Raw genomic sequence first — 24,837 nt, 5'->3', positions numbered from 1 at the left:
CGTGCTTCACCACCTCTTTAACAGAGTTTGTCTACAAACTTTCAGATGGAAACACTTCATAAAATGTTATGAATCACAGTACACAAGTACTTAAATACATTAGACAACGTCTAAAGTTCTCATTTTTAAGTTTAGAGGTGATCAGATTTTAAAGACTGTATTGCATAAAATCATTTAAGACTTGTATATCACTCCACATATATATTTTTAATCACCTTAGTGGGAAATAGCAGCTCTAGAAATGGGCAGCACATTAGAGTATGTGAAGTTATCAGATAGTTAATAAACTTCTCTGAGCTGGTAATTGAGTATCTTTGCTTATGTATCATAGAGCTATTGAAAATTGTCAGACTATTTCAAGTGCTGCATGTTTTTAGTAGAGTATCCTGTTTTCTTCCTCTAAACTGGATGCTGAATATAGTTCATTATGCTGTTTTATAACCCCCACTGAAAACTCCAAATATTTTATCATAATTCCCATGAAAGCAAAATGAGCTGAATAGTTACCTACTTATTTTTATTTTTATTTCCCTACAAATATGAAATTAATTTTTCATGAATATTTACAACACCAATTTTTTTCCATATATATATATATGGAAACCTCTCATGGCCTTTTAAAGGTAAGAGACATTCAGAGGTGGTTTGCCACTGCCTGCCTTTGTGTAGTAATCCTAGACTTCTTTGATGGTCTCCCACCCAAGTACTAACCAGGGCTGATGGTGTTTACCTTCCCAGGTCAGGCTAGCCTGGGGTATCCAGTGCAAAGTAGATAACATTTGCATTCATGTATCAGCCTTCACTATTCATCACAAAGTCAAGTTTGAAGGGTTATGTGGACCCTTATAAGTCCTCAAGAACACTGAGATTCTCTGGAGAACATCTGCTCAGGGTTCCCAGCTGAAACAGATGAAGTTGGCCTTGACCAGAGTGGTGGAATAAGTTCCCAGAAGAGATCAGAGCCCTGCAGGACCAAAATCAGTTCCACAAGACCTATAAAACAGAGCTATTCCATTGGGTTTATGGTCAAAGCCAGAAATAATATCCACTATAGCAGGCTGGCCTCACTGTTGGGTGAAGTGGGAAAAAAGAGAACGAAGTAGAATATCCTACCAAACATCCCTTTTTTGGAACTTTAGTTGGGCAGGGGGCGGTGTTGAATTACAGTACATTGAATGTGGTTTAATGTTTTAATATTTTAATCTGTATATATATCTTAAGATTGTTACCCACCCTAAATATTGGAAGGGCGTGATATAAAAAGCAGTCGTGAGTCAGCTAAGGTGTGAGTCAGCTATCCATGTTGGCGTGGCGGGTGGGTGGGTCAAAAATAGATGCATCCATGTCTGGCCTGGATGAGGGGGGCTGCTAGGGGGTGCACATGGGAGTGGGTGTAAGGGGCAGGCTCTGAGTCGCCTATTTAAGGCACTGCATGTCAGAACACAGCCTCTTCTGCTGCTGGAGCCATCTCAACAGAATCCTACCCACCCACCCTGTGTTTATGGGTTTTATATTTGTTACAGCTGTGAAATAAGGGGACATGAGGTAGAGTTTTGTTGGTCAGGGACCAGTTTGCATATTGGGACCCTGCGGTGGGGGTCTCAGTAAGAAACTGGCTAATACCAAGCGTGGCCTTACCTGGCTTGGAGCCAGAAGGAAGGAATGGTTGGATGAGGTGGGAACCATTTAACCAGCCTCCTCCCTGAGTAGGGCATCAAGGGGCAAGGGAGGGAGGTGGACCCAGGGTGCTCCTAAAGCTTTGTTAGCAGCTGAATGGCTGCATGGGGGATTGCTCTAACCTTTTGCCAGGCCAACCCTCAATTTATATGGTTAAATAAAGCTGTAGCCTTTACTTTGCCAAAGAAACATGACTCGTGTCTTGATTGGCCTAGTATCACCCTGCCAGTCAAATAAAAATGTATTATTATTACTGTTGTTGTCATTGTTGTAGCATCATCCATTCACACAATCATGTAACTAATCCAGGAAGGGGACAAAAGTTGTAGCTAGGAAATAATGATGCTGACAATATTGAGAAGAGAATATTCATTCTACTGGTGTGTATTTCAGGGAGAAGGGATGTCTACCTCACTGACTGTTTCTATCCAGCATATCTTTAATAAAAGTACTGGATGAAGAAGTCCTGGGAAATGCGGGTTTGCAGCCACATTCTGCCACGAATCTCCTGAGGCCAGTTGCTCTCTTACAGTCTAACTTACTTCACAAGGCTGTGAAGATAAAACTAGAAGTGGAAATCATGAGCACTGTGAACTCCTTGGGTGGTATTAAAAATGTAATAGATAGTATTAAAATGTAATAAATAAAACTACATATCATAAAAGAGCTCCTTTTGATTATTCAGAATTTTAAATAATAAAATATTAATGACCTTAAAGAAAAACTTAATAAACCCTGTTTTGGCTAGACCATATTACTTTGTTGGCTTTTTTCACATGTCCTTTATCTTATGCATCCACACTGTACACCATTCTTGGAAATATGACTTCTCATTCTCTCCCAGCTCATTCACAGAACTATATTTTTGTAGAATTCACAGAAGGTAGATTTCTAAGTTGGATTTATTATCTGCATAAGAGAATCATAATAGTTCCTTATTTTAGGAAGGGAAAAAACCTATAAAGGGCATCGTTTGCAATGCATTGTTTTTGTATGCTGAATTTATGACACAGAAGGAAACCGCTTCAGCTGTACAGGAATTCTGCTGTGTGTATTAAAAATTTTAATTCATCTCATGTTGCACTGTTTGTTTTGCTAAACTGCCATTGTGGTTTATAATCTATATTTCCTCATTTCATCATCATCCTCAAATGCCTTGGTCCCAATATTTCTTTCTATATTATCTCAGAAAAGCAGGAGTCTCTCTTTTTTTTTTGTTAACTTTTCATTTGTCTAAATAATACTCACTGTGATGAATAGCTTAATTCCTTAATAATCTTCTGTTTGCTTATATCATAATTATTTAGACAATTTGTTATAGTCAGAAACCATATCAAGTCAAGGTAGTTCCAAAAATGAAATAGTGTATTAGTATAAACTCAGTATACTAAGCCATTACTAGATTAATGAAACTTTACATATCAAGCATTTATTATGTGAACTTCCAGTCCAAAGATGTGATATGGAACAGATATAGCCAGACTATGTATTATAATGACTTGTATCCAATGAAAAGTGGGATACTGAAAGCAGTGTGTCTAGTCATTCTCCTTCCCCACCTTACCTCAGCAGATGGAGGCACACAGGGCAGGGTCTCTGAAACAGTAATTATTGGCCAGGTACATATGCAGTCAAGTGGTTCTTTGAGTACTGTGATCTCAGCTTCTTTGGGCCTTCAATAGTAGCAACACTCAAGCACCTACTGATTTGGTTCACATCATGTTCACCAGTCACAAACAGGAAGCTGATTTTTCAATGCACCATTTGTCAACCCATTTCTGGCTGTTCGGTAGTTTGCTTGAGCTATTCCTTCCTCATTGGGTAGCATAATCAACTCCTTAGCACAAGAGTGTTTTTCCACAGACTGAGTTCTACTTTCAGTGGCAACATTCCACAGCAGGCAATTGATTAAATAGGTAGTTAAATCAGTCATAAATCACATCAATCAGAAATAAATAAACACTGTTTAAAAACCTACTGTTCAGTGTCCGTCTAAATAGTCCTTAGGCATGTTAAGTGCAGTCGATCTGTCCAAAGCAGTATTTTCACGCATGTGCAGTTTTGCAAACACCTGACAGAAACATACATTTGAGTTTGGTTTGCAATGATCAGTTCACATCTGATTGACCCAGTCAAACATGTAAATAAGGTAATACTTATTACTTTATAGTACCGACAGCCAACATATTCTTTGTATGACTGGAGAGAGAAGTTCCCAATAGGATCCCAATCACAAACTAGCCACCAGTTTTGTACCAAATGAAGCTTCTAATAGTCTTCAAAGACATTGAGGACAATTTTCAGCAGGTATAAATGGGTAAAGGAACGAATATAAGCTATTTGGAGAAGACCCCTGCCTCTATTTACAATCACACAATGAATCTGTCTCTTTAGGATGATTTCAACCTTATACAGAACTTACTTATAAATAAGTATTGACTCTTCAATCTCTGACAGGCTGTATTACTGACCAACAACACTGAAGTCTTGTCCAGATTAAGGTCTGGTCTACTGAGCCTCATCCAGTCACTATCCCCTCGAATGCTCGATGGAGGAAAAAGTTTTACCTTTTAGATGGAAAACAAAATGGCAGTTAGTCAGATCTGGAAAATAAAATACTAGCTTTACGTTAGGAAATAGATTTACTTAGTTTCTTTTAAAATAAAGTTACTTGTAGGTACAATATATCACTTGTAAGCTCAGGTGGGATGGTCCAAAGTCAATGAATTTGAAGGAGACTGTGGCTCTCAAAATATTTTGACCATCAAAAGAGCTTAACGTCTAGCACTAAAAAAGAGTATAATTGGAAAGCAGGACTTCTGAGTTTTTCTTCCGACTTTGTCACTGATTTGTGATTTTGGTTTCAGTTTATCTGACTTACTATACAGCGATACAGAGTTGAAGTAAAGGATTTATGAGTCTTATGAGGACCTGCATGAGGAAAAACATAGATTCATCTCTTGAGGGATACTAAATCTTGGAGGCAAACCAAGTTGAAAATGTCTTGAATTTATTAAAATGATGTGTTTCAAAGATAGAACAGATTTTCATTTTTACCTGTACCCCTGTGAGAATTGCTCTCTATAAATACATCAGGAGGGTTAACACTGCAGAGAGTCTGAGTAACTCAGATTGAAGATGACTCTAGATATAAGAATTACTAGTTATAATAAATTTTAGTTGACAATCAGAAGAAGGTTTCTGACTATTAGGGGTGTGTTTGAAACTCCCTTCCAACTAGTGTGATGATAGTAAAAGAATTCTGTTGTTTCACAACTTCCTTCTGAGGTTCACATGGATATATCAGATACAAGACCCTTGTTCATCCTGTTGTCAGCTGAATTAGAATATTCTAATTCAGTGGGGAAGGCACTGGCAAACCACCCCGTATTGAGTCTGCCATGAAAACGCTAGAGGGCGTCACCCCAAGGGTCAGACATGACCCGGTGCTTGCACAGGGGATACCTTTACCGTTACCTTTTATTAATTTAAAAGTCTTAATTACTGTTCCCTATCAGTAGAATAATTAATAATTCTGCGCTCACTTTGGTGAGGGTCAATAGAAGCAACTAGAATAACAAAATCAGAGAGTTGGTCATCTAGTCCAACCCCCCACACAACACAGGAACAACTACCTGTCCATACATGGTGACCCCAAATTCATGCCCAAAATGGCAATTAGCAATTCCCTGGGAATGTAAGGAAGGGCCACAAGAGACAAACACTGGCACATCCCTTCCTGCCCACTCACTCACAATCTGCCTAAGTTCATAAAATCAATGTTTCTGTGAGATGGCTAACTGCTCAAAAACTTCCAAGAAGGGGAACTGATCACTTCCCAAGGAAGCCTGTTCCACTGAGGAACTGCTCTGTCAGAAACTTCATCTGGATGTTTAGCCAAACATTCTTTTGAATTAATTTCAAACCATTGGTTCTGGTCAGACCCTCTGGGACAACAGAAAACATCTCTGCTCCATCTTCTATATGACAGCCCCTCAAGTATTTGAAGATGGTTATCATATCACCTCTTAGTCACCTTCTCTCCAGGCTCAACAAACCAAACTCCCTCAACCTTTTCTCATACGACTTGGTCTCCAGACCCCTCATCATCTTTGTATCCCTCCTCTGGACATGCTTCAGTTTCTCTACATCTTTCTTCAGTTGTGGTACCAAAAACTGAACACAGTACTGCACGTGAGTTCTAACTAGAGTAAAGTGGTAACATCACCTTGCGTGACCTGGACACTATGCTCCTTTTAACACAGCCCAAAATCCTGTTTGCCTTTTTAGCTACCAAGTCACATTGCTGACTCATGTTCAGTGTATGGTCTATTAATACCCACAGATCCTTTTCATATGTACCACTCACTCACCCTACCCAACATAATTTTCAGTTTGTTAAAATTTACTCTCCTGAAATCTAGCCTGTATGTGTGACTGCGTACACCTTTCTCTTCCCCAAGATCATAAAGTCCAAAATTACATGGTCACTACTACCAAGCACACCTACAACTTTTACATTGTAAACTAGTTCTTCCCTATTGGTAGAAATCAAGTCTAAAATAGCAGATCACCTGGTTGGCCCTTCCACTTTCTGGGAATTAAAGTCAGCAAGACAAGTCAAAAATTTATTAGACTTTTCATTTTTAGCAGAGCTGGTCTTCCAACAGATATCTGGGTAATTGAAATCTCCCATGACTACAAGGTCCTGTCTCTCTGAAAACTTTGTAATCTGGTTTATGAGCATCTCCAACGTCCAACGTCAATGAGCAGGAAGGGATATCTGTCCTTTGGCTTTACAAGTCTTTCCACCCTTTCCATGACATCTTCATTTTTGCACCAGGTATATCGCTTGGTACAAGAAGTCCAGTCATCATACTTTGTCTTCTACTCCATTCAATAGGGAATCCCCAATTATCAGCACACGTCTCCTAGTTCTAACACACTGGAGAGCAGAAGAGATTTGAGGGAGTTGGAGGAATAGCCCTTGTTCCTGTGGTCCAGAGTCAGGGGAACATCTTCTGAGCTTTGGGGGATTTGGGGGAATAGCCCTTGTTCCTATCCAGAGTCACTATCTAAAGGGAGATCCTGGAAACAATTCCTGAGTGTCAGAGAGGCAGAATATCTCCTTATTTTTTTTTGACACCTCTGGGTAATGTTCTTCTATCCGCTGTCCTCTTGTATTGGGTTCTCCTCTAATTGGTGAGACACTTTTTCCACCTCTTCCAATTGACCTCCAAAAATTCCTCCATGAGTCCTTTCTAAGAACCTTTCACCCTCCTTTTTAGAATAAAGTGTGGACAGGCGTTCTTCTAGTTTTTGTACCTTCTCCTCCAGGAGTGCTACTAATGTGCATTTGGTGTATGTGCATTTAAATTTACTTTGAGGTAAAAATACAAATATGCCACAGACAGTACAAGTCACAGTCTCAGGTCCACCACCAGCTACACTACTTTGATCCATTGTGGGAAGAAGCAGACCCCTTCTGCAAACTCTGGAACACTTACAGAGTCTTCTGGCTTGATCCACAAGCCAAGAGTCCTTTAGCTTTTCTACTTTGGCACTCATCTTTGGTGAGCCCCTCTGGTGAGCAACAGCCTTTTATAGTACAAATGGCCACACAGGAGAGGGTAGAGCTAGCAGTCAGCCCCAGGCAAAACTGCCAATTAATGCAAATCAGCTAATGCAATTAGCTGTAGTCCCCAACCAACTAGGCAAGGAATAGACAAAAAAGAAAAAGAAAAGAAAAAAACAACAACACTCAAACAACCCCACTGTAATGCAACCTATATACCCTCACACACTGCCCTCATACACTGTAAGAAAGAAAGCAACACTCACCAAGTAGGTCCTGAGCTGTCATTTTCTCCTTTTCCCTGCCCAGCTGCTAGTTCCACTGTGGCACTTGCTGTAGTCCAGCTCTGTTATACTGGTGATGGTGTAACTGATGTGGTAAAGTACTTAGTGTGTGTATAGTAGGAGCTGAGAAACTTGATTCAGATCCTTACTGTATCATGGGTGGGTTATGGTCAGACACACACAAAAGCCCCAACTTTACATGGTAAGGATAAAAATGGTGGAAGGCTGAATGATGCATGAAGTCCTGAGCCTCTTTTTAGAAGGAAGGGTTAAAAATATATACTAAATATAAAAGGGATAAAATGTACAAAAACTGTACAAGATACTATATTGAAAATAGTACAGTTTATCAATTCCAGTCCTATTTACAATTGCTTCCTTTATTTTTGGGGAGACCAGAAAGTCATACCCCATCTACAAAGACATTTCCTATATTTTCCAGCTTTGTCCTCCTAAAACAGCCCCCTACTGTAGACACTTATGTGTCCTGGTGTAGTTAGCTAATCTGGGACCTGACCTCTCTTCCCCCTTGTGTCCCTTCTCATCTCGTTTATAGTATAAACCTCAGTGACTTTCTCCCAAGCTGAAATACCAGCCAAGTGCTTCTTGCTGTCCAGCATCCCACTGTGCTTTGCTCTGGCTTTGTTGGTCAAGCTAGAATCATAGAATCATAGAGTTGGAAGGGACCTCATGGGTCATCTAGTCCTACCCCCTGCACTATGCAGGACACTCACATCCCAATCGCTCATCTACTGTAACCTGCTACCCCTTTGCCTTCACAGAATCCGCCTCTCCGTCAGATGGCTATCTAGCCTCTGTTTACAAATTTCCAAAGATGGAGAACCCACCACCTCCTGAGGAAACCTGTTCCATTGAGAAGCTGCTCTAACAGTCAGGAACTTCTTCCAGGTGATTAGAAGGAATTTCTTTTGAATTAATTTCATCCCACTTGTTCTGGTTTGTCCCTCTCGGGCAAGAGAGAACAATTCTGCTCCATCCTCTATATGGCACCCTTTTAAATACTTGAAGATGGTTATCAGATCTCCTCTCAGTCGTCTCCTCTCTAGGCTAAACAGACCAAGCTCCCCCAACCTTTCTTCATACGTCTTGGTCTCCAAACCCCTCACCATCTTTGTTGCCCTCCTCTGGACATGTTCTAGTTTGTCAACATCCCTCTTCAATTGGGGTGACCAAAACTGAACACAGTATTCCAAGTGAGTACTGAACCAGAGCAGAGTAAAGCGGTACCATCGCCTCCCGTGATCTGGATACGATACTCTGTTTGATACAGGCCAAAATCCCATTTGTTAGTGGACTGAAGGCGTGTGATCTGAGACTATTGAGGAGACCAAAGACCTGAAAGAACCATCTACCAAATGCTTGGCAGCAATAATCTGTACCATCCAGCCGCACATGAGATCAATCTAGATGGAAAAAGTTGCCAATTGGTCTTCCAGTGCACCCAGCTGCTCACTGCAAAAGGCTTGTTTCATAGTGGTCTCTAGTAAGGAGTGGAATTAGGCAAAACTATGTGTAAAACAAGTACTTCTGAAGTCGTTGTAGAACAGCAGATTCCGCATAATCATTAGAAATATAACTGCAGGTTCACTGAGTTACAGCTCTTCAAAATCCGTTCAAGTCAAGGGGTTTAGAAGGATCCAGCTCGGTTAGGCCTGTATTGATTGTGAAAAGTGCCCTCCAGACACATCCCATTTGCAGGAGCACCATCAAGTTTTTAAGACAAGATCTGGACAGAGATGGTTTGCCCTGAGTTCCTTGGTGGTCTCCCATCCATGTAATGATCAGTGACAACCCTGCTTAGCTTCTGAGATCTGATGAGATTGGGCTAGTCTGGGTCATTTATGTCAGGGCTGTATTAGTTGCATTCCAATATACAAAACTTTGGAAGGTTATGCCACATGTGTCTTTGAGCTTTGGGGTGTGGGTTGTTTTTGGCTGCAGCAGGCTGCGGTGGCTGCCTAACACTACTGACTAGTCTGTTTCCTACAAAGATGTTTATATTTTACTTGGGGTAATAGATATTTGAAAAATGAGACCAATCTCCCCGGTTTTAGATCATTCTTATACAAATAATTCATTCTCTGTGCTCTTCTGAAGCTTGTGATCTGCAGGGTTACCATCTGTAAAGAACTCTTTCAGAAACTGCCATGCTTTTTTACAATGGCTACCTTTTAATACTCTTCCAAGAATGATCTTTATGCCATTCCTGTGCATACAAATAAATCCGTACACCATCCAGCCACATACGAGATCAATCTAGGAGGGAAAAGTTGCCAGTTGGCCTTCCAGTGCTCCATGGCCAAGAGCCAACTGGCTTTTCCTTGATTATTCACACCAGGACAGGAAACAAGCCTCTTGCTGCTAATACTTCTGCTAATTACTAATGTTCAACACAATTCAGCCACTGTCCAGCATAATCTGTTAATCCTAGAAGCGGATGGGGTGTAGGGAAGGTTATGAGGACAAATTGGCAGTTGGCATTTGGACTTAGTGACTGTTGGCCAGCTGGCTGCTGGCTGGTTTATTTACACTAGGTTATTAAAGCATCCTGTACTCCATTCAATATCTTTCATTCACTCTGGTGGATGGTTCTATCCCTGCAGCAGGCACTCACTCCCAGATGTTGGAGGAGAAAGGTACTATAGTCTCAAGGCTTCCCTCTGCCTACACTTTCCCTACAAATAATGTTTACCTGGTTATAGTTTAGCAGAAAACAAAGTATGTCAAGAGATTTTTGGGGGTGGGGAAGTATATGTTTTTAGTTTTAGTTTCCATCTATCATGCAGAGTGCTGCTGTCAGTTAACTGATGTTGGATTCACGTTCCAGTTTAGGGTCTGTGGTTGTTGTGAGTGTGTAATTTGATTCTTCTTTCTCACACCTTTGGACTAGGAGCCAGCATCCCTTTTCTCTTTCACAGTATGGGCTGGTAAATTGCTTTAGGCCCACCATGACAACAGAAGTCTTTAATCTTACCTTTTAAGTAATATAAACTCAAAAGTTGTTCCAGAGAGAAATTTTTGTTCCAGCCAATACTTGGATACTAATTAGTATGCCCTTCTAACCACCAAAATAAACCTGACATATTTACCTCCTGTTTATACTCCCTTATCATATTAACAAGACCAATGTACATGGAAATGCATTTGCTGGCCATTCTTCTTTATCTCCCATTTTACTCAATTTTAGAATTTAGGTTCCTTAAACTAGGACCTTGTCTTTTACTACATGTCTAGCAGTACAATCCTAAGTATAGATACATCCTTTTAAGTACAACAAAGTCAATTTGTTTAGAAGAATGTTATTCTGCTTAGGTTTGCACTGGTAATTATGACATGGACCATTTCTGCCCTGGAGGCTCCACAGCAGGCTGCAGGCTGGTGTTTGAGATGAGGCAGGTTGTCCCTCATCTTCCTGCTCTTGCATGGGGGAGCACTTGGCCCAGTGTACCTCATCTGTCCTGGATTTATGCTCCCGCATGGGAGCCAGGGCAGCAAAGTTTCCAGTGTGGAAATAGTCAGTGATTCACAAACTTAACACCCCATCAGACTGAGAGCACAGTTTGTAGTAATTTTTCCAGTCAGCTCAAGAGGCTCTAGAAGGAAAGGTAGATCTTATTCCCTAGGCTCCTTTCATATTCTTTCTGGGAATGCCTGGATAGAGCTGTTTAGATGAATAGAATGGTATTTTTTTTCCTACATAGAGGTTACTCTAACCCATCCCTAATGTATTTGGTGAATGAAATAAGTTTCAGTTTGGGGAATTCTGCTGTGAGATGAGGCTGAAAATCTGCTTCTTGAGCTGGGCGATAGGTAACCCAGGGTTACAGTAGCCAGTAAAGTATCCTTCTACGAGTGCCTTGGTGCTTTTCTTGGTCCCACTCACTTTCATCTGGCAATTGTCTGCTGCTCCTGAGAGCACTTGGCAGCTAAGAGAGCTTTAATAAAATATATCTATGCACAAATATCTGTACTCTGAACTCTCCAAATGCCCTTTTCAAAAGAAGTCTTTTCCTTTTGCCACTCTTGTGCAGGGATAGTGGATGGAGAGATGGTGCATTCTTAATCAGCTTTGAAACTGAAAGCATTATAAGTAGGAGAACTGAGTTCTGTTTTCTTTTTTTAAAAACGTTTGATTTTTAATATAACAGCTTCTTTCCCTTGCAGGTTAGGACAAAGTGCAATAGAACTATGGTTAGAGTAAGGGATATTTTCATACAGTGAAAAGAGCAGATTGACACAAATTGAGATTAATACATTTTTGTCAATACACCAGGAGCTCATACTGATATCAAACTGGTGTAATCCAGTTCATGATCTTTAGTTAAGGATACACAATATTGTTCAACTCTATATCCCACTGCATAAACTATCCTCTATATCCTCTCTGTATCCCACTGCATAAACTGTTGTTGTTGGGGTTTTTGCTGTCATGTTGCAGCTGATTTATGGTGACCTTATAGGGTTTTCAAAGCAAGAGATATTGAGAAGTGGCTTGCTATTGCTCATTTCAGCACAGAAAGACTGTTATTCCTTAGTGATCTCCTGTCCAAACACTGACTAGGGTCAAACCTGCTTAGTTTCTGAATTTTGAGGAGATAAGCTTAACCTGGGCCATCCAGGTTAGGGTGGGAAATTGTTACCCCCATACAAGTCTGAAATGGACCACTGAGGGTATGGCTGGGAAAAGCCACATGCAACCCAACCAATGACCAGGGTAATGGAGCAGCTATTTAAGGCAGCTCTTCCCTGGGTTGCCACTGCTGAACATTATCAGATAAAACACTTGTAGTTCTACAACACTGGGTGAGGAAGGAGATGAAGACTAGTACAGCTTCTCAATATAGCTTTCTATTCAGGCAAGAATAAACAAACCTGGAAGTAGTGCCAGCTGAGGGGTTGTTATGCACTGGTATACAGTGCAGTTGCCTGGAGTTTAACCTGCATGAAAAAGTTTAACAACAAATTGTGGGAAGCCCATAAAATTTGGGGGTGCCAGTGCATTTGATCAAACTGATGCAATCGCTCTACACAAACCAAGAAGCTATTGTGTATATACCATTTGGAATGCGCCAAGGTTGTATGCTATTCCTCTTCCTGTTTAACTTGTATGAGACAGATTGAATTCAAAGAATCAAACACTGGGATTAAGATTGGAGAAAGGAATAGAAATAATCTTAGGTATGTTGTTGACACTACCCTCCTGTCAGAAACTAAGGAAAGCCTAGAACAGCTGGTTACAAAGGTTAATGAAGTAAGTAAGAAATTTGGCCTTTTCTTAAACACTAAAAAGAGAAAAATAATGACCACTGCAAAATAACCAGCCATTTATGGCTGTGAAAGCTGGACAATGAAAAAAATCAGACAAGAGAAGAATCGATTCATTTGAACTCTGGTGTTGGAGAAGGCTTCTGTGGGTTCCATGGACAGCAAAAGTCACAAACAAGAAAATACAACAGTGTATAAAGTATCTCTTAATGCAAGGCTACAATTTATATAGGTATGAATGATTTCACCTCTCTTCCTCCAACAATTTTGATGTACTGTTAATGCATATAATATAGTTTGCTGAAAAGAAAATGCCATTGAGGATATATTTTGATTATAGTTACTTTTATGTTGACTGAGAAGGATTTGAATAGCATGGTGAACCATAATCTGGGCCACATATTTCACTTCTATTGTTTTAGGTTTTTGTTCCACACTGTATTATAAATTGGATTTTTATCCCATTGTTTTCTCTCCTATTGCTTGATAGAGGTAGGAGATGGAGTATGCTTGTTTTTGCTATCAGTATTCCAGTAATATATCTAGCTGATTTTCATTTGAGGATCATGAAGCAAGCTTTATATTTGTAGCTACTGGTAAAAATAAACAAATTTTAAATATTTGTTTGTAATATAGTCTTTTCTCCCTTATACTGTAATTAATGAATTAATTTATTATAATTTCTTTATTCTACAAATCAAAATCCCTTCCTTGGAAGTCCAATTTTTAAAGAGAAAAATTAACTTAGGAAAGATCCTGTTGTACCACCTCTTCAATATAATTAGCATGTAAAACAGAAATGGATTATTCTTCCATTCAAATGACATATCCAAATAAGTGCCCTTATTGCGTTTCTGATTAGTTTTGGATGTCTACCACATGGGGGGCATTATGCTGCACTGCCTCCTGGTTTTTGGCCTGGGGATAGTTAACCCAATTTTTCCTGTAACTGCACAGGGAGCTTTTGGCCTGCTTTGCCCCTAGGATTTTGTATGCACAGGATAGCCAAGGGACAGGAAGTCAAAACTTCACACCGCTTGTTTTACTCATTAATCATTGTTACATGGCAAATACTCCCCAATCACCTTCCAGAGCCATTTGAGTTCTCCCTCCATTTTTTTAAACCAATTGTCATAATTGCCTTTACAACACAAACAAGGGGATAACTAGTGAAGCATAGTATATCTACAGTGGAAAGCATCTGGGTGAAAATAAGTAAGGGGAAAACAAACAGTGTGGTGGTTGGTGTCTGCTACCGACCGCCTGACCAACGAAAGGATGTGGATGCTGCACTTTGTGAGCAGCTTGAGAAAAAAATATCCAAGTGGCAGGACCTTGTCATCATGGGTGACTTCAATTTCCCATATGTGTGCTGGGAAACAAACTCTGCAAAGCATCCTCAGTCATGCAACTTTCTGACCTGCCTGGCTGTCAATTTCATTTATCAAATGGCAGAGGAACCCACAAGAGGTTCAGCCATACTGGACTTAATACTGACCAACAGGCAAGAGTTGGTGGATGAGGTGAAGGAGGTGGGGACCCTAGAGGGAAGTGACCATGTCCTCATAGAATTCCTTTTGAGATGGGGAGGCAAGGAAGCTTGTAGCCAGACGCGGATGTTGGATGTTCATAGGGCAAACATTAATAAACTCAGAGACATGATGAGTGTCATACCATGAACGAGAATGCTGGAAGGGAAGGAAGCATATGAAGGGTGGGCGCTACTCATTTGATGTCATTTACTTGGATTTTAGTAAAGCTTTTGATAAGGTTCCCCATGATGTTCTGATGGATAAATTGAAGGACTGCAATCTAGATTTTCAGATAGTTAGGTGGATAGGGAATTGGTTAGAGAACTGCACTCAAAGAGTTGTTGTCAATGGTGTTTCATCAGACTGGAGGGAGGTGAGTAGCAGGGTACCTCAGGGCTCGGTGCTTGGCCCGGTACTTTTTAACATATTTATTAATGATCTAGATGAGGGGGTGGAGGGGACTACTCATCAGGTTTGCAGATGACACCAAATTGGGTGGACTGGCAAATACTCCGGAAGATAGAGACAGAGTTCAACGAGATCTGAACACAATGGAAAAATGGGCAAATGAGAACAAGATGCAATTTAATAAAGATAAGTGTAAAGTTCTGCATCTGGATCAGAAAAATGAAAGGCATGCCTACTGGATGGGGGATATGCTTCTAGGTAACACTGTGTGTGAATGAGACCTTGGGGTACTTGTGGATTGTAAGCTAAACATGAGCAGGCAGTGTGATGCAGCGGTAAAAAAGGCAAATGCCATTTTGGGCTGTATCAACAGGGGCATCACATCAAAATCAGAAGATGTCATAGTCCCATTGTATACGGCACTGGTCAGACCAGACCTGGAGTACTGTGTGCAGTTCTGGAGGCCTCACTTCAAGAAGGACATAGTTACAATTGAAAGGGTACAGGGGAGAGCGACGAGGATGATCTGGGGCCAAGGGACCAAGCCCTATGAAGATAGGTTGAGGGACTTGGGAATGTTCAGCCTGGAGAAAAGGAGGTTGAGAGGGGACATGATAGCCCTCTTTAAGTATTTGAAAGGTTGTCACTTGGAGGAGGGCAGGATGCTGTTTCCGTTGGCTGCAGAGGAGAGGACATGCAGTAATGGGTTTAAACTACAAGTACAAGGATATAGACTGGATATTAGGAAAAAAAATTTCACAGTTAGAGTAGTTCAGCAGTGGAATAGGCTGCCTAAGGAGGTGGTGAGCTCCCCCTCACTGGCAGTCTTCAAGCAAAGGTTGGATACACACTTTTCTTGGATGCTTTAGGATGCTTAGGGCTGATCCTGCATTGAGCAGGGGGTTGGACTAGATGGCCTGTATGGCCCCTTCCAACTCTATGATTCTATGATTCTATGATTCTAACAAACATGGACAGTTTTATTGTACACCCCCTACACTTGCAGACTATCCCCAATCTCAGTAAAACCAAGAACAAATAGAAAGAAGGAAAGATGCTGACCAAACATGGTGGGGGGCTTGCTATTTCATTACTTTGTAATGGTGTTGTAATACAATCAGACATGTGTTTTAAAAATAAAATTAGGTTGTGATGATAGATGACGGAAGGGATGCACAGTGGGAGAGGGGGGGAGATATTATCGACTGGGGAGGCCCTGAGTTTTCCCCCTCACGCACAGCCCTACCCTGACATACACACTGATGGATCCCAGGTCAAAAAAGTGAACACAGATTCCCTCACTGCGGGGCAACTGATGGCCTGAATTGGGCCAGGCCTTGGACCACTGAGGACTGGGCTCAATTCTGTGCAAATGCAGGAATTAGCCCCACACATAAACAAGAGGTGATGGCAGCCTAATCACTCATGTAGAAGACGGCTTGGGTCCATATAGGAGTGCAGCATCACAATATAATTAAAGGTGTGTCATTATCTTTCATAGCTATAGGTTTAGCTGTGTCATCCTAAGCAGTGCAAACGTTTGAGACTATAATGGGGTCAAGATCTATAGAATTAGAAAAAAAGTATGATCCAGGTTTTGGGGTCACTGTTGCATTGAACAGTTCTACTATAAGCACCACAAAATATTCTAGTTTTGCTTTGTTTGAAGAATTCAGTCAGAAGGCCATCTCTTTACAATGTTTTCCCCCTTGTTTTTAACCTTTTAATGGTAATTCTCCATCTAAAAGTCAGAATGTTATTTGATAAAAGTGTATATGCACCTTTAAAGGAATCAGCCTTGAAACTACTAGATGTTCTTTCAGGTTTCAAAAGTAAAGCATCACATGATCCATATGCTTTCTCTCCTTTAGTAAAAGACAAGCAAAAAGGAGAGTTGGAAAATCAGTCACAAAGTCATCGTGGAGAAAGGTAGCCTACATTCATTGGGACAAGTTGAATTTTTCTCTGCTGGAGAAATGCCGAATGCACTTTTCACTTTGTTGGTTTCATTTCTAAATGTTTTGCAGCATACATAAATCGGTGAAATTAGAATGCACATAACTGTGTGCAGAGGTAACCTTTGCCCCCCAGGGGTCAATGAAGATGGACAAGCCCTAGTTGTAGTTCACACTGTCACCATCCCTCTCAGAACATAAGAGCCACCAAATGTATTCATCATCAGCGTCTCTTGGAACTGTAACCTCAGTTTTAATGGATTTACAGATATCAGAAATAATCCTTTTAAAAAAAAAAGGATGCTTACGCTTTGTAGGTCTGCAAAAAGAAAAGTGGTGCCACTGGTACCAGTATAAATGTGCATGTCACCAGTTTCTGGTGCTTTAACTGGCTAGCAAAGGTGATTGCCTGAGTGTCATTTAAATCAGGAATTGACTCTGCTCATTCTTTGCCACAGATCTGCTAACATCAAAGAGACAATACCACCTAATCTGCACTTAATGAGAGTTGTTAGAATTGATCTCAAGTGACCCCTGAACAGCAGAAAGTCAGATGGCTTCTTTGTTTTGTTTGAGGGAGTCAAAGAAAAGGAATGACAGCCTTCAAGGGAACAATTTCTTGGGGACTGAAAGAATGCATTAAAAGAGCATGTTTAGTGAAGGATAAAGAGGGTACCACTGGGAGCAGAGACACATATTGCCACAACAGTCTGTGACTTAAGAAGCAGATGTCTTTTGCCTTGCAGGGGGATATTGACCACCTAATGAGGACACTGACAACCATAATTTTGGCATAAAATATTTGGCCACAGCCTTTATTCAACATTGAGCGTGGCAAGCATGGGAAGAGAATCATGCCATCTTGTGGTTACCCTACCACAAGGAAGCCCACCACAGCCTGCCCCTCAACGGGTTGCCTTGGCTATCCAGCCCCCAAACCCGGACATAATGGCAGGCTGAAACAGGGGGGGAGGCACCATGGAGTGACCCCTCTGGGCACCAGCCTCTGTTGGGTTCTCCTGCCCCCCGGAAATGCTAGCCTTCAATCAGGCTCTACATCCACACAGCCCTTTAAAGGGCCCCCCAAATCTAGGGGAGGACAGCGCGCAAGCTTGGCCTCCCCAAAATTGATCCTTCCCATGCTCCACTTCCGCAGGCTGTGACAATTAATCAATAATATAACCCAACATCTAACAAAAAGTCAAACAATTCATAAACAGGGAGGGAGGGTGGGTTTTGCATCTTCGGGCGTCCTGAAGGGGGGAAAGAGGCCAAAGAACATCAGGCCATCCGTTTAACTGACGCCCAGTTCAGCCACACCCCCTGTTGCCATGCCAACACACATACTGCTCAGAGAATGCCAGGGCTGGGCAATCTCTCCAACCAGCCAGGTCCCTGTCGGTGTTCCTCCCCCGCAGCAGCAATGGCCCCTTTAGATAAGTCTTGGGGGCTTTTTGCCTTGCAGGGGGATATTGACCACCTAATGAGGACACTGACAACCATAATTTTGGCATAAAATATTTGGCCACAGCCTTTATTCAACATTGAGCGTGGCAAGCATGGGAAGAGAATCATGCCATCTTGTGGTTACCCTACCACAAGGAAGCCCACCACAGCCTGCCCCTCAACGGGTTGCCTTGGCTATCCAGCCCCCAAACCCGGACATAATGGCAGGCTGAAACAGGGGGGGAGGCACCATGGAGTGACCCCTCTGGGCACCAGCCTCTGTTGGGTTCTCCTGCCCCCCGGAAATGCTAGCCTTCAATCAGGCTCTACATCCACACAGCCCTTTAAAGGGCCCCCCAAATCTAGGGGAGGACAGCGCGCAAGCTTGGCCTCCCCAAAATTGATCCTTCCCATGCTCCACTTCCGCCACTGAGCCCGAATAGGTATATACCTCTTCGAGCTCCCGCCACCGCTCAATTTTGCAGCCAATTCAAAATAACATGTTGGATCCCATGGAACCAGATGTCCATGCCCCACTCCAACAAGTGCATCCCAAGTGCACCCCATCACTCTTATAAAGGGCCCAGAACTGCAAATGCCATACCATGGGGCCCCCAATGAGTAATACACATCCCAATACAGCTAGATACCCAGGCTTTAGCTCCACCTGAGATCACAGAACTCTGGGTGACAGGTGAAAGGGTCACTCGCCACCAGGGACCATTCCTTGGTGATTGTCCACTGTGCCCAGTGGGGCTTCTTGTGAGACATAGCTTTTAGCAACATGGCATCCTAGCCACTCAGCCCAGACCATAACTGTCCCTTGAGGTTACCAGGGCCCAACCCCATTGCCCCTGCCAATGCTGGCAAAGTGTCATATGGCAATTACTGCAACAATGTTTCCTGGTGCTCAGCTCAACGTTCACAACTATAGCTAAGCCAACGTCCCATGATGGTCAGCCAATGCTTTGAGGAATACGGACTCCCACTGTCACGCTTGAACAGGAAGTCTGCCATCACAGCAATGTCCAGGAAGGCAGCTGCATCCAAACAATGTCCGAGCCAGGTGATGCCTTCAGACCCCCAAGTGGATCACTTCCAGGTCTTATAGCATGCCATTCCATCTGCCGCATGGTGCCATTCTCTGTAACCAGTATCAGGCACCCCCGTTGACTGCCGCTCTGAAGGAAACCAAAAGGTTGTTACTGGAAAAGAGTTACATGAGCACCCTTGCACACTGATTGACACTGGCCACGGTCCCATGCTCGCCCTGGGCCAGCCGCTCTCAGCCAATACCCCGCTCTGCATACTGCATACCCTGCAGGAGCCCTAGAGATGTTTCCCCTGAGCACCAAGTACCAGAACCCTATTGGGTTCTAGGCCCTACAGGTTGTGATCTGTGGGAAAACATTGTACTGCATGCCCTGGCAAAGCCCTTAGTACTGTGCCACCCAACCTGGGCAGACCTCCCTTGGCCAATGCCCTGCTCTGCATCTACTGCATACCTTGCCAAAGCCCTGGACATGTTCCCCTTGAGCACTGAAGCCCATCCCACCTTTGGTTCCCTAAGTCCTACAGGTTGCAGTCCGTGGTGACATTGTGAACCACCACTAATGTACATACACCTTCTGATCCACGGATGTCATACCGGGGTAACCCCATATGCCAGCATATTGAGACCTGACTGGATCTGCTAGTAGCCCAGCCATGAAACATCCTCCTGAACCTGCAATATGCTTAGTCTCCAATGCACAGGCAGATGGGGCCCATGCCACTTTCCCAGGTTGGAGTCTATGCAGTCCCAAGACAGCTCCCTGAAGTGCCATGTGACACTTCCCCCTAAACCACTTGTTTGTCCCAGCCCCAGACATAATTTAAGCAACCTCCCTGAAGGACAAAATTGGTCTCTCTAGTCAAAAGAGGCCCCATCACTCCTATAACTGGAATCCGAGCAACCCCAGGCCCCCACGCTATGTGGGGAGTGGGTGAGGACAGGTGACAGGTTTGCAGCCACGTCCTCCCACAAGGCTGGCCTCGTCAGACAGTATCTCATATATCTGCAGACCTGGGCTGCAATGCAAAGCTCAGATGATCAATGAGGCCATCCAAACAGATCGGATGCATAGAAGTGAAGAGGTATGAGGGATTGATCTGCAGAACTTAATATGTAGTCTGCCCCTGCTCCCTCCAGCTAGAAACAGCATTGGCATCACGTGATGGGGAGCCAAATAACGCTGGCATAAATATGAAGCTAGGGAATTCCTGAATGGGATGAAGAGGTACCTGCATCAGAGTGATCTACCAGTTGTTGACAGACCTGCAGTCTATCATAACTGAGACTATATAACCAGATTAATGCTCCCTTAGAGCATTGTACCTTACTATGTGGGTGCCTTAACTTCATTTCCTTGGCCAAAGATCTCCACCGGCTTCTAGGGTGCAGCACCTTGCATACCTTGTGTGGTCCTAAGCAGCCACTTCCTGTGCCAAGCACATTCCAGCTCAAGCCCTGGGAAGCTCTTGGCATTGCTCGCCCATCCACACCAACAGCACTTCCATACTGGACCTGTAATGAGACACACACCCCTCCAAGCCAGGCTGGCCCATTAACTTCAAATAACCTGGGATTGGCCGCCCTGCAAAACAAGACCAGGTGATGACTCTGACACCATTTGCAGAAGGCGTGGCTTGCCTGAAGCCAACAGGTGATGTCCGGCCACTGCTGCAGGTTGACCCGGCCACCAGGGAGCCACCTCCCCTTTTGCAATGATATTCTCCCCTGGAGTAGCCTTTGGGTTGGTGCCCCCTGTAAACTGGCCCTTGTAGGGCCCATCATGCATCACAATGCCACTGGCTGAGGCCCACCAGTGGCATCCAACGATGCCCCAAGACCCAGAGTACATGGCACCCCCGTTCCCCCAATACTGGCACCCACTGCCTGTCTGATGGGCATGTATTGCCTGGCGAAGACAACGGTGTAGCCCTGGCCAGTGGCCACCAGACACCAGTGGCCAGCTGAGGGCCACTGGGTGCTCCATTCCCCACCCATGGGGTGGGTGCCTTCCTACCCACCTGAGCCAGGGACCAGCAGCCAGGCCAGTGGACAGTGCTCACCATCTGCTGTCGAAGATGCCATTGTTCCCCATGGCTGCAAGCCCCCTCAGATTTCCCTGGAGACCTTCCGAGCTGGTGCACAGCAGCCTGCCTCAGCATGAGGCAAGGGGTTGGACTGGATGACCCCCAGAGTTCCCTGCCAACTCTGTGCTCCTGCAAACCAAGACCGTTGCCTGAAGCAGGGGGCTGGACTAGACTACCCTGAGAGGTACTTGCCAACTCCTCGCTCATACAAACCAAGACTGCTGTCAGAAGCATGGGGTTGGACTAGATGACCTTGAAAGGTACCTGCAGCTCTTTGCTCATACAAACCGAGACTGCTACAGAAGCAGGGGGTTAGACTAAATGACCCTGGAGGTCCCTGCCAACTCTGCTTATGCGAACAGTGCCCATGGCGTACAGCATGGGGTTGGACTACATGACCCAATGAGGTCTCTGCCAGCTATGTGCCCTTGCAAAAACTGTAGTTGGTTGTAGCTCCACTGTTGGATCCCAACCTTCCCCCCTTTTTTTGGGAAGAGGGCTGATCCCCACAAAAAGGCATTTTTGTAACCACTGGCTTGTCACGTCTTTTCTTCAAGTGGGCTCCACCTTAAGCCTCGCAGCAGTGCTCAAAGTATTGGCACATGCTCATATTGAATTCCCAACAGGTGCCCCGCCCATCATTCCTATACATGGGCTTACATCTGTCTTGTTCTGACCTCCTGACATATGGGCCCACTTTCATGTTCTAGGTGTCATGGTCCTTTAAGTCCCACCTTGTCTAGATGTTGTTTGAAGATCACTTGCGAGCCTAATCATTATGCACCATGGCCTCTGCATCCCCAAAAAGTGCTTTGGCCTCCAAAACATTTGTTAAATGATTCTCCAAGTGCCAACTCCCTTCTGGGAGAGCATCAGCCACAAAGCGTAGAAAATCTGTTTACCCCCTTAACCAGTTAGTGAAGGAGTGATTGTTATATCCCACTGTAAAGTTGTTTTTGTTTTTGTTTTTAAATCCCCTTTGAACCCTATTTTTGGAACATCTCGTCTGGTCACAACCTGTTAAATATGTCAATATAATACCCATCATGGGCCCTCTTGATTTCCTAGTAAGGTGAGTACCAGGTGGGTTTTCACCAGATGCATAACCCAAAGGGGATTTCGTGGACTAACCCATCCCCGCCTTATCTTTATAATAAATATGCAAAGAATGCAGCTGATTCATCATCCAGATCAGATACCCAGAACCAAAGAATCCTGACGCCAATAGGTCCCATCCTGTTGGCCTTCAGAGAAGAGAACTCACCCGAGGTACCGGCAGCCTGCCAGGCCCTGGAGTACTTTCCTCCATACATTATACTCTTATGCCCAGTTGTCTCTTGTTGCTCTGTTCCTCCCTGTTGAACATTCCTGGAGGAGCTAGGAATACTAACCGCACCTACACTGGCCTGTCCCTGATGTGCTGCTATAGCAATTGCTATAGGGTCAATGCCCATGTGTATGGTCTGCATACCATGATGTGGAGCTGGCCAACCCTGTCCATACCACCCAGACATCGTAGGGCCAGGTTGCTGCCAGCTTCACCCAGGCATTGCCTCCTGGCCGTATGACCAGGGTGATCTTGCAGATGTGCAGCAGCAGAAGTCCTGCTCCCCATCCATGTCTGCAGTCCTACAGCATAACCTCAAGCTTGATAGTCAGCCAAGTGTTGGCCCAGAGGCCCAGCAGACAAATCCTGATGGCCCCCTGGCCACAAAGGGGGTTGTTGGTATCCTGGACCCCATGGAGCCACAGGTGAGCAAGATGAGAAACTGCCAATTCCACAGTGGTTAGACACACGTGAACCTAAACCACCTCTGACGGGCTTGGTTGTGCAAATCCTCTCAGAGGAAAACCATGGATGTTCCCTTCCCCATGGCTGGTGGTCCAGATGATCCCTGCCACCAAGATGGGCCCACAACAACCTGCCCCAGTCCTGCACCAATTGTACAACTGCAGCCAGGATCTACCGCACCCCCAAATGATGGGCCCGCATGTTGCAGAGTAAAAACACCCCCTGCATAATTGTTGGAAGGGGATGGGGGCGGAAGCCTCACCTCTCCCACCTAGACCCCCCCTTCCTCTATCAAGGTGGAGGATCCCACTGCCACACATCTTAATGCCCCCAGCATCCCATGAATTGCAGAGGAACCTGCTGCCGCTGCATCATGAAATGTGCCTGTCCCATCACTTGCTCCCAAGGCCCTGGAACCAGCAGCTGCCACCAGCACAGCACAGTTCATGGGCAGTTGGGGCTTCCCCCCACTAGCATCCTTTTTCGGCGCCATGGGCACTTGTTCCTCTCTCCCTCTCCTTCCTTTTCTGAAGGGGCAAATGCTCCTGCCCAAACGGCCTGTGAGAGGCTTAGTTGTTTGTTAGTTTAAAAAACAAATAAACAAACAATGCCCCGCAGCATGTCTAGCATCCGTTTTCCCTCAAAAAGTGAAATGAAATAAAATTGCTGGGCTTCCCTGACATCGCGAGGCGGTTGGGCCAGGAAAAAGGCTCCTTCCACCAAGCGATGCATCTTCGGGCGTCCTGAAGGGGGGAAAGAGGCCAAAGAACATCAGGCCATCCGTTTAACTGACGCCCAGTTCAGCCACACCCCCTGTTGCCATGCCAACACACATACTGCTCAGAGAATGCCAGGGCTGGGCAATCTCTCCAACCAGCCAGGTCCCTGTCGGTGTTCCTCCCCCGCAGCAGCAATGGCCCCTTTAGATAAGTCTTGGGGGCTTTTTGTTTAAAAGTTGGTAAATGGGCTTTGTTGCCATTCGTGTTCTCAGTTAGAAAGACTTCCCTTTCCAACTTTATTTCAAGAGTTTGCATGTGCTTTAGAGGCTATTGCATCTCTCTTATGAAGATGCAACATACTGTTATGCTGTATATGAAAATGTGTAGTAAGGAATAATGTATATTTTCATGTTCATTACCCTACAATTGAAACTGATAGAGCATGACAGACATTAAAGATGGTCAGCCCAGTTCATTCCCCACCAGAATGAATTGAAACAATGATGATCAATTTTTCTTTTAGTTTTCAGCAGGCTTTCTCAACTAGAGTTTCATAAAACCCTGGGGTTTCTTGATAGCCCTGGAAAGGTTTCACCAATTGAATAACAGTTAATTAAATTTTAATATATTTTTAAAATTTGTTATAATTTTTTCAGGTGATATGATCACATATGGTCATGTTGACCCACCCACCCCTCCCAAAATGGCCAATGATAGGCCTGGAGGGTGAAGGAAGGGGAGGGGCCCTGGGTGGGTGTGTACACAGCTATGCTTCCCAACTCATGCATATTCTGCATGATTATGCCATTTCCCGGGTTTCTTGATGCCAGAAGAAAATTTCAGGGTTTTTTCAGTGAAAAAAAAGTGGGGAATAGCTGGTTTACAGTGACAAAATGAAGATTCGTATTCATTTTAAAAAATTCTTCACTGTTCACTTGAATCTGTTGCTCTTGGGACTTTAGTTCCCTTCAGGTGCCTGACTACGAAGGAGTGTCACTTCTGAAGAAGAGGAGATATTCATACTG

The 24,837-nt window shown here is 43.8% G+C and overlaps 1 long non-coding RNA gene across 1 annotated transcript; it reads right to left on the bottom strand.

Moving 5' to 3' along the window:
* Positions 1–17,503: 17,503 nt before the first annotated feature.
* Positions 17,504–23,836, bottom strand: LOC143844666 (uncharacterized). Its single transcript, XR_013234089.1, has 2 exons — positions 20,619–23,836; positions 17,504–19,344 (listed from the first exon to the last, which is right to left on the bottom strand). It is a non-coding gene; the product is annotated as an uncharacterized LOC143844666 (long non-coding RNA).
* Positions 23,837–24,837: the final 1,001 nt, after the last annotated feature.

The sequence above is a fragment of the Paroedura picta genome, chromosome 9 (assembly GCF_049243985.1).
Source record: "Paroedura picta isolate Pp20150507F chromosome 9, Ppicta_v3.0, whole genome shotgun sequence".
NCBI classification, from domain to species: domain Eukaryota; kingdom Metazoa; phylum Chordata; class Lepidosauria; order Squamata; family Gekkonidae; genus Paroedura; species Paroedura picta.
Note: the sequence above shows the minus strand (reverse complement) of the source record. Positions and strands in the feature narration are given on the sequence as shown.